This window comes from Bos grunniens, chromosome 12 (assembly GCF_055505025.1).
Source record: "Bos grunniens cultivar Pamir isolate PY7600 chromosome 12, Bosgru_T2T1.0, whole genome shotgun sequence".
Classification (NCBI taxonomy): domain Eukaryota; kingdom Metazoa; phylum Chordata; class Mammalia; order Artiodactyla; family Bovidae; genus Bos; species Bos grunniens.
In genome coordinates, this window is record NC_141176.1 from 69,238,396 (window position 1) to 69,247,135 (window position 8,740).

The 8,740-nt window shown below is 40.2% G+C and overlaps 1 pseudogene; it reads right to left on the reverse strand.

Moving 5' to 3' along the window:
- Positions 1-1,703: 1,703 nt before the first annotated feature.
- LOC147361847 (protein kish-A pseudogene) lies at positions 1,704-1,921 on the reverse strand (annotated as a pseudogene).
- Between the last annotated feature and the right edge of the window lie 6,819 nt (positions 1,922-8,740).

Sequence of the window (8,740 nt, forward strand, 5' to 3'; positions counted from 1 at the left end):
TGTTCATGGGAGCTAAGAACCCTTACCTTCAACTGCCAGAGATTTCATGCAGGGACATAATTAAGGTTAGATCACTTACTGGTGGTTTGAATGGGGGAAAAATACTGTAGTGGGCTTTTTAAGTAGCATATTTTTGTGTGAGGGGAACACGTTTTACCAGGGGGAAGATGACAGATAAAACAGGAAATGAGCTGTAGAGTCTGTCTTTTCTCCTTTGACTCTGTGTAGTTAGGTCCATACCCAGAAGTCTCAGCAAAACTTCCAGAGTGCACAGCACTTACCCTCTGAGATCTCCAACACAAATGAGCACATGTGATAAAAGCCACTAGGCAGCATCCTTTCTCCAGCAAGCAAAAAAGCAGGTGTGTGCATGCTAAGTCGCTCCAGTCATGTCCGACTCTTTTCGGCCAAATAGATTGTAGCCCACCAGGCTCCTCTGTCCATGCGCTTCTCCAGACAAGAACACTGGAGTGAACTGCCATGCCCTCCTCCAGGGACTCTTAGGCATTGCCTCTTACGTCTGTCTGCGTTGGTCCTTTACCACTAGCGCAACCTGGAAAGCCCTGAAAAACAGGTTGTTTCCTGCCATCTAGCTGCAAGGCAGGTTCACAGTAATTTGATGTTCTGAGTAGCTGTTGTTTCAAAAACAATGAATTTCTATCCATTGCGGCCAGCATCAACCTCAGAATGATTTTATCCCTGCCTGCCTTTGTGCAGCTAAGTTGAGAAATGTGGGCTGTGACAAACTGGAGAAGAGAAGGGACAAGTTTGCATGTCACTGGGTTGGAAGAGCTCTTTGATTGTCAGGGAGGCTCGACAATGCTGTCAGGAGCCGGCAGACAACAGCACCGGGATGCACCAGATGTCTGCTCTGGGTCGCTGACAGCGAACAATTTCAAGTCAGCCCAGGATCAAAGAGTTGGGACTATCTCAAGAAAGAGTGTTAAAAACACAAAGGAGCCTGCGTTCTGATCAGAGGAAGTGGCTGAGGAGAGAAAGGCACAGAAAGGGAGGAAACCTTGAGTTTATAAAATGTTAATGAGCCTCAGAATCGTAAAATTCTGCCTGAAAGGAAAAGAAAGTGTGAAGCTCAAATCAAAGTTTCAGAGCTGAGAAGGCTGAAAGCGATGTGTTGGCCACAACTGAAGAACAAAAAGCGGTACAGAGAGAACTGCGTGGTCTGAGATTCAGATTACATTTCTGTTTCCAAGGCTGATCATTGGTTTGAATAAGCAGATCTGAGACAAAGCATCAACACCTGCGGTTTAACTGAGCATTTCTCCTTGCTGTAAACTGCAAGATTTTTTTTTTCCGTTCGATAAAGATTTACCATTTCCAAATCACAGTGAAAGGAACTTGAATAATTCACCAATTTTGTTTTCTACTATGTGCCTTAAAGATACCTCACTAGTAAAACTGGTATCTGGCACAACAGAATGACATAGGCAGACTGTAATGTTGTAGTGACAGTAATGAGGTTGACTGTTACAGACTTATTTAAACTCTGAGTATTAAATGTTGCATCCTAATTATTTATATAGAACATTGGTCCAATAACAAAAATAGAGAACAGCAGCTGAAAGTGTAGCTCATTCGATGTTCAGAGATAAAAGGGTTAACCATTCTTTCCATTATTTTCTGCAGATAAGTCTTTTTTTGTCATATTTAAATGCGATGGCAACTGAGTTCTGGCCTTTTTCCAAGCTACTGTATGAAAAGGATGCTGGAGGCCATCGCAGTACTGCACACTGCAACATAAGGACTCTTCCGTTCACCAGTTCTGGCACACTTCCAAAATATACCCAACAACCCAGTTTTATTTCTGTCCAGGAGGCTGGATGCCAAGGATTGGATATAAACACAGGTACATATAAGCAGCAAGATTACAGTCAACAGACTGAAAATTGAAAATGGCAGACATTGTGAGGCGGGCCAAGCCCCAGCCATATCACCCTTCTGGGCCCAGCACTGAACTGCAAGATTTTTGAAAGACAAATATTCTTTTAAGAAGGACTAAGCACAAGCTGGAATCAAGATTGCCGGGAGAAGTATCAATAACCTCAGACATGCGACACCACCCTTATAGCTGAAAGTGAAGAACTAAAGAGCCTCTTGATGAAAGTGAAAGAGGACAGTGAACAAGTTGGCTTAAAATTCAGCATTCAGAAAACTAAGATCATGGCATCTGGTCCCATTACTTCATGGCAAATAGATGGGGAGACAGTGGCTGACTTTATTTTTGGTGGCTCCAAAATCACTGCAGATGGTGACTGCAGCCATGAAATTAAAAGACACTTACTCCTTGAAAGAAAAGCTATGACCAAACTAGTCATAGTGTTAAAAAGCAGAGACATTACTTTGCCAACAAAGGTCCCGTCTAGTCAAAGTTATGGTTTTTCCAGTGGTCATGTATGGATGTGAGAGTTGGACTGTAAAGAAATCTGAGCACCGAAGAATTGATGCTTTTGAACTGTGGTGTTGGAGAAGACTCTTGAGAGTCCCTTCAACTGCAAGGAGATCAAACCAGTCCATCCTAAAGGAAATCAGTCCTGAACATTCATTGGAAGGACTGATGCTGAACTGAAACTCCAATCCTTTGGCCACCTGATACAAAGAACTGATTCGTTAGAAAAGACCCTGATGCTGGGAAAGATTGAAGGCAGGAGGAAAAGGGGATGACAGAGGATGAGATGGTTGGATGGCATCACTGACTCAATGAAAGTGAGTTTGAGTAGGCTCCAGGAGTTGGTGATGGACAGGGAGGCCTGGCGTGCTGCAGTCTATGGGGTTGCAAAGAGTCAGACACGACTGAGCAACTGAACTGAACTGAAGCTAATTAGTGGCAACAGTCAAGACAAAGAAGCAAATAAAAATATTGGAAATGAGACTTTAAGTAGAAATGTTAATAATAAATTTGCTGCATTGGAAATTAAGTTTTAGGAAAAGTGTGCCACATGAAATATATTTAATAGTAGGGAGTAAATGAATGATTTTCCTCTGGGGAAGACTGTGGCAGTCTAAGTGTCTTGAATCTGATCTCCCCATTTCTGCTTTGAGGTGTGTTTTTTTTTTTCCTTTTCCCTATTGTCTCTAAAAACAGCCCCTATGAATGGGTCTGAAACTCCATTCAGAGAGAACTACCAAAGAAGGGGAATACGTAATAGATAGAGCCAGCTGGAAATTTTGAATTTTTTCACTTAAACAAACCTTATCAGAATAAGGGGACTTCCATGGCAGTCCAGTGATTAAGACTCCATGCCTCCTCTGCAAGGTGCAAAGGTTCGATCCCTGGTCAGGGAACTAAGATCCTACATGCTGCACACCATAGCCAAAAAATTAAAATAAAATGCACCTTCTCAGAATAAGTAAACAAATGCCCTGCCCGTTTCCCCCGCTCTAATCTTGCCCTGGGTACACACTCTAGAAGAAAAAGCTTCACACAAACTTGATAGAGACCATGTTTTCTTTTCTATTTGAGTATCTTTTCAGTTACCTAGTATAAGAGCAGACTTCCCAGATGGCCCAGTGGTAAAGAAGTGCCTACCAGTGCAGGAGACCTAAGGGATGCAGGTTTGATCCCTGAGTCGGGACAGTCCCCTGGAGGGGGGCATGGCAACCCACTCCAGTATTCTTGCCTGGAAAATCCCATGGACAAAGGAGCCTGGCAGACTATAGTCCATGGGGTCGCAAGGAGTCAGATATTACTGAAGGGACTTAGCATGCACACACACAATGTAAGAGAAGTCACCGCAGGCACCCAGGTAAACATTTCCTTTTGGCTCCATCATACCAATAATCCAGTCTTAAAAAGTGAATTTTCCACAGTAATGGACATTTTCCGACACTGCTCATACCCAAACCCAAATTTAGATATTTATATCTGGTTACAATTCACTGGTCCAATATTTTGTCTAAAAAGAAAAAAGCTTTTCTGGAATTTATCAGCTTCTCAATAAGTTATTTTAAAAAATTGAAGTATAATTACAATGTTGTGTTAGTTTCTGCATATATATATATACATACACACACATATATGCCCTCTCTCTTGAACCTCTCTCCTATCCCCTCATCAATAAGTTTTTAATTGAAAAAGAAATCTCCCCAATCTCCAACTGCAGTATGATGATATAAATCTGTTTAAATTATATCCTCTGTGTATTTGACAAGCATATAAAAGAGTTTTGCCCAGTGGCCTGAAATAGTCCCCTAGATTTTTATGACTTCCTGGGGAACATTTAACATTGCAAAGCATATTAGAAAGGAGTCTAAGACTTTTAATTATATGATCACCTTGCCTGCACAGGAAGTCATTTTCTTCTAAATATCGTACTTTAACTGTTCTGATATCTGAATTCATGGCAAATCTTCCAGCATTTGTTTTTCTCTGACCCCAGGCAATTAACCACAGTAGAGGAAAACTTTACCAAAATTGTGCAATTTTCTATTAAAACACAAGAGGGCAGGTTTTGCTTTATTGTGAGCCTAATTCCACTCTGTTATTAATCAGGCTGGTTGCTGTGCTCATTACAAATTCAGGAACATTCAATAACATACAAAGTGAATGAGCAATCAGAATGTCTACCATGGCAGTGAAATCTCTAGTATTTTAATAAAGAAGGACAAGCTTAATCCTCTCTATGTGGCATTATTTAAAACACAGAGAACACAGTTATGTTTGGGAGACACTGTAATAATTTAAGCTTTGTTATGAATCACCAAAGGAGCAGAGAATGGCTTGAAGAAGAAATGATCAAATTTAGTCATATTACATCCAAGAACTATGGCTTGAATTAATGTGGCTAATAACACAAGTAGGTTAATATGTGTGTGTGTGAGTGTGTGCACGCACGCACTCACACACACCAACACATGCACGCACTAACCCAGTCTTGTCTGACTCTTTGCAACCCCATGGGCTGTAACCCATCAGGCTCCTCTATCCTTGGAATTTTCCAAGCAAGAATATTGGAGTGTGGTGCCATTTCCTACTCCAGAGGATCTTCTTGACCTAGGGGTCGAACCCGTGTCTTCTGTGTCTCCTGCACTGACAGGTGGATTCTTTACCACTAGCGCCACCTGGGAAGTTGCCAAATAGTTAATGGTGTCTGCCTAATAAAAATAGTGTTAGTGATAAGATACCAAGTATTCAATCCTTGAATGGGAAGCTTGTGTTTTTGTTTGTTTTGTTTAGTTTTCAAAGATTTTATTCTACTGCTCACAATTCTCTTGTTTTTTTTTTTTTTTTCAAGATTTCATTAAACTACCTGCCAAAGCATAATTAAATTCACAGGAGTTATTTTCATCTTGAACTGCCATTATGAGTAAAGTATTATGTCATCTTTGAGAGGGTCTTTAACTTCACCAATGGGTCCACCCATGTAAGAAAGCCACTGATTTTGCCTGACTAAGTATTTTGCCCACTAACTCCTTCTGCAGAAACAAGGCTTTTAAGAAATCAGATGATGGAATAATGATATGATGAGGTCTACACTTTTCACCCTTGTCTGTATAAATGGTAGAATTAAGGCCTACCAGTTTGGAGAAGGAAATGGCAACCCACTCCAGTGTTCTTGCCTGGAGAATCCCAGGGATGGGGGAGCCTGGTGGGCTGCCATCTATGGGATCGCACTGGATCAGACACGACTGAAGCGACTTAGCAGCAGCAGCAGCAGCTGTAGTGGGGAGGGCTTCCCTGGAGGCTCAGATGGTAAAGAATCTTCCTGCAATGCAGGAGACCCAAGTTTGATCCCTGGGTCAGGAAGATCCCTTGGGAAGGAAATGGCTACCCACTCCAGTATTCTTGCCTAGAGAATTCCGTGGACAGAGGAGCCTGGTGGGCTAAAGTCCATGGGGTCGCAAAAGATTTGGACACAACTATGCAACTAAACAACAACAACAAATGGTGGAGAAAAAGCACACCCAAGAAGAAAATGTAGCTGAAGAGTGTCCCCCTGTACTAGGCTGTATGGAGTGAAATTCTATCTGGCAGATGTACAACTCACAATCTGAAAGATAGGCTGCTATTCATTTCACGACAGGGATACATGACCCTATTATCTTATGTTTTATCCAGTACCTGTTCAAACACAGGCCAGGGGCCCTAAATGAAAAGTTTTACTTTGAGACTAGTTTATTCATTCAAGAAATATTTACAGAGTACTCAGGATGAGCATGGGTTTCCCTGGTGGCTCAGTAAAGAATTTGCCTGCAATTCAGGAGACCTGGGTTCGATCCCTGGGTTGGGAAGATCCCCCTGGAGGAGGGCATGGCTACCCACTCCAGAATACTTGCCTGGAGAAGTCCATGGACAGAGGAGCCTAGCAGGTCACAGTCAGTGGGGTCGCAAAGAGTAGGACATGACTGAATCGACTTAGCACAGATGCACACACACATTTCCTAAGTACTTAAAGTGCTTTGATACAATAGCATTGGAGCTGTATGGAGAGCTATACCAGCAGACCTCTAGAAGCTTCGGGTCTTCTAATAGAAGTGAACACCATGTCACTGTGACCTCATTGGCTCTACTTTCCTTCTTTTGGGCATCTCCAACAAGTTGACTGAGCTAATAGCCTCTCTAGAAGGAGCCTGCCTCCCTGGGCAATGACTGCAAGTGGCCTTCCTACTCACCTCCCTCTCCAATATCACTCTTCAGACTATAGGGACATCAGAGGTAACTCTTTACCTGGGGAAAAGGGTAGTAGCTTATTTTCCTGCTTGTAAAATAGAGAGCTAGGAAGTAGGAGCTCAATAGAAGCTCAATAGAAAGTAGAAACATCAGTTTATTTAAAGACTTCTTTTCTTTGTTTCTAAACTGAAGTATAATTGATGTATAATATCATATAAGTTACAAGTGTACAATATAGTGACTCAGAATTATACTGGATTATTATACTCATTTACAGATATTATAAAATACTGGCTATATTCCTTGTGCTGTACAATATAGCTTGGTAGCTTATTTTATACCTGATAGTTTGTACCTCTTAATCCCCACCCCCAGACTACCCCTCCCTCCTTCCCTCTCCCACTGGTAACTAGTTTGTTCTTGATATGTGTGAGTCTGTTTCTTTTTGTTACTTTCACTATAAATGAATATGTATATTTCCACATGTAAGTGAAATCATACAGTATTTGTCTTTCTCTGCCTGATTTATTTCATTTAGAATAATACCCTCCAAGTTTAAGGACTTATTTTCCAAAGTGAAGTAGTTACTCATGTATTTTATGCATATACATAAAATCTTATGTATATATTGAGTGCCAAAAAGATGTGAGTTGATGTTCACAAATTAAAAAACAATAGCCACCAACAGACAAACAATCATCTGCAAAACATTTATTTTTATTTTCCTTTATAATAGCTTTCTACTTCTTCTTAATGTGAGATTGGAATTTTTCACTAGGATTATTATAATTAATAATGTTAAATCCTAAGCAAATCACAAATTTATGTCAATGAATTTTAGAATTAGAAGAGAATTTAACTCACAAACGAAAGATGTTATTGGATTTCACTTTTGAATGTTAGCTTCAAAAAAGCATTTCTTTTAAAATCATAATTCATATACATACAAGTTTTCTTATACTGCAGAGAGAAGCATATAAACCAATCTATTCATTTTCTTCAAGGTTGAATTTTTCCCCCCATCATTGAGATGTATTGCCATAAAATGCTTAATGATATTTTCTAAGTTCATTTGCATAGTATTCACTGCAAGTAAATAGCAACTTTTTACTCTACAGGTTTATTCTACCTTTAGATTTGCTGAAAGGCAGTCATCATTGATTTATTATAATGTTAGAAAATGCTAGAAAATTTTACTCTTGTAATATGAACTACAAAATTAGGAAATTATTTCTCTTAGGAAGGCATCATAAAACATAATATTTATGAGAAGTTGCACACACAGTACTTAAAAGGAGCTAAGTATAAGTGGTTAGTCTTTATTTCTACTGCAGACAGATCTTGCTTTTAAACAAATCTTTTGAGAATACGATATATGAAAATTCTGATATACTGGAAAGATAAGCTAGAGGTGGTTATGTGCTTTATAGAATTATTCATAATAGTTCATCCATAAAAAGTAATTTCCCCTGGTGCTTTTAATGTATAATTGATTTATACACAACTTTTCAGGAACGTACCAACCATGCACATTTATATCTTCATCTTAACATATTTCTCTTTTGGTTTACAAATTGGATGTAAAAATTAGTCCTCCAACAACTCTGAGGTCAGAGCATAAACTTTCCAGAGTGGGCCATGTTAATAACTCATTGATGAGTTTTCCATGAACTCTGTTAAAGGGAGGCATTGAGATCTATGCATGCGGCACTGGTTAGAGGTCCAGGCAAGGTTTCACCCCGTTCAGGAGCCTGGGCTGTTTTAATTCTCACCTGCTGAGCCTACTCTCAGATGTACTTTATGAGACCCATTCAAATTCACTTAGTTCAGATTGAGCTTTGTCCTTTTCTCTCGCTTCTGAAGTCTTATTCCAGGGGATAACACAGGGTCTTGGTGAACCTTGCACCTTCTAGCGCTCCCATGTAGAGAAGGCTACAGAGACCTCTTAATCCCATTCACACACATCCATTCCAGCAGAGAGGAGCTGAAATGAGTGGACAGAAGGGCCACTCCTATGGCTTCACTCCTACTGCATGGGTACCAGATATAAACAGATGAAATTGCCTTAAAAATCTCAAAAGCCATTAACATCTCAGAGGTGGGAATCATCTTGGT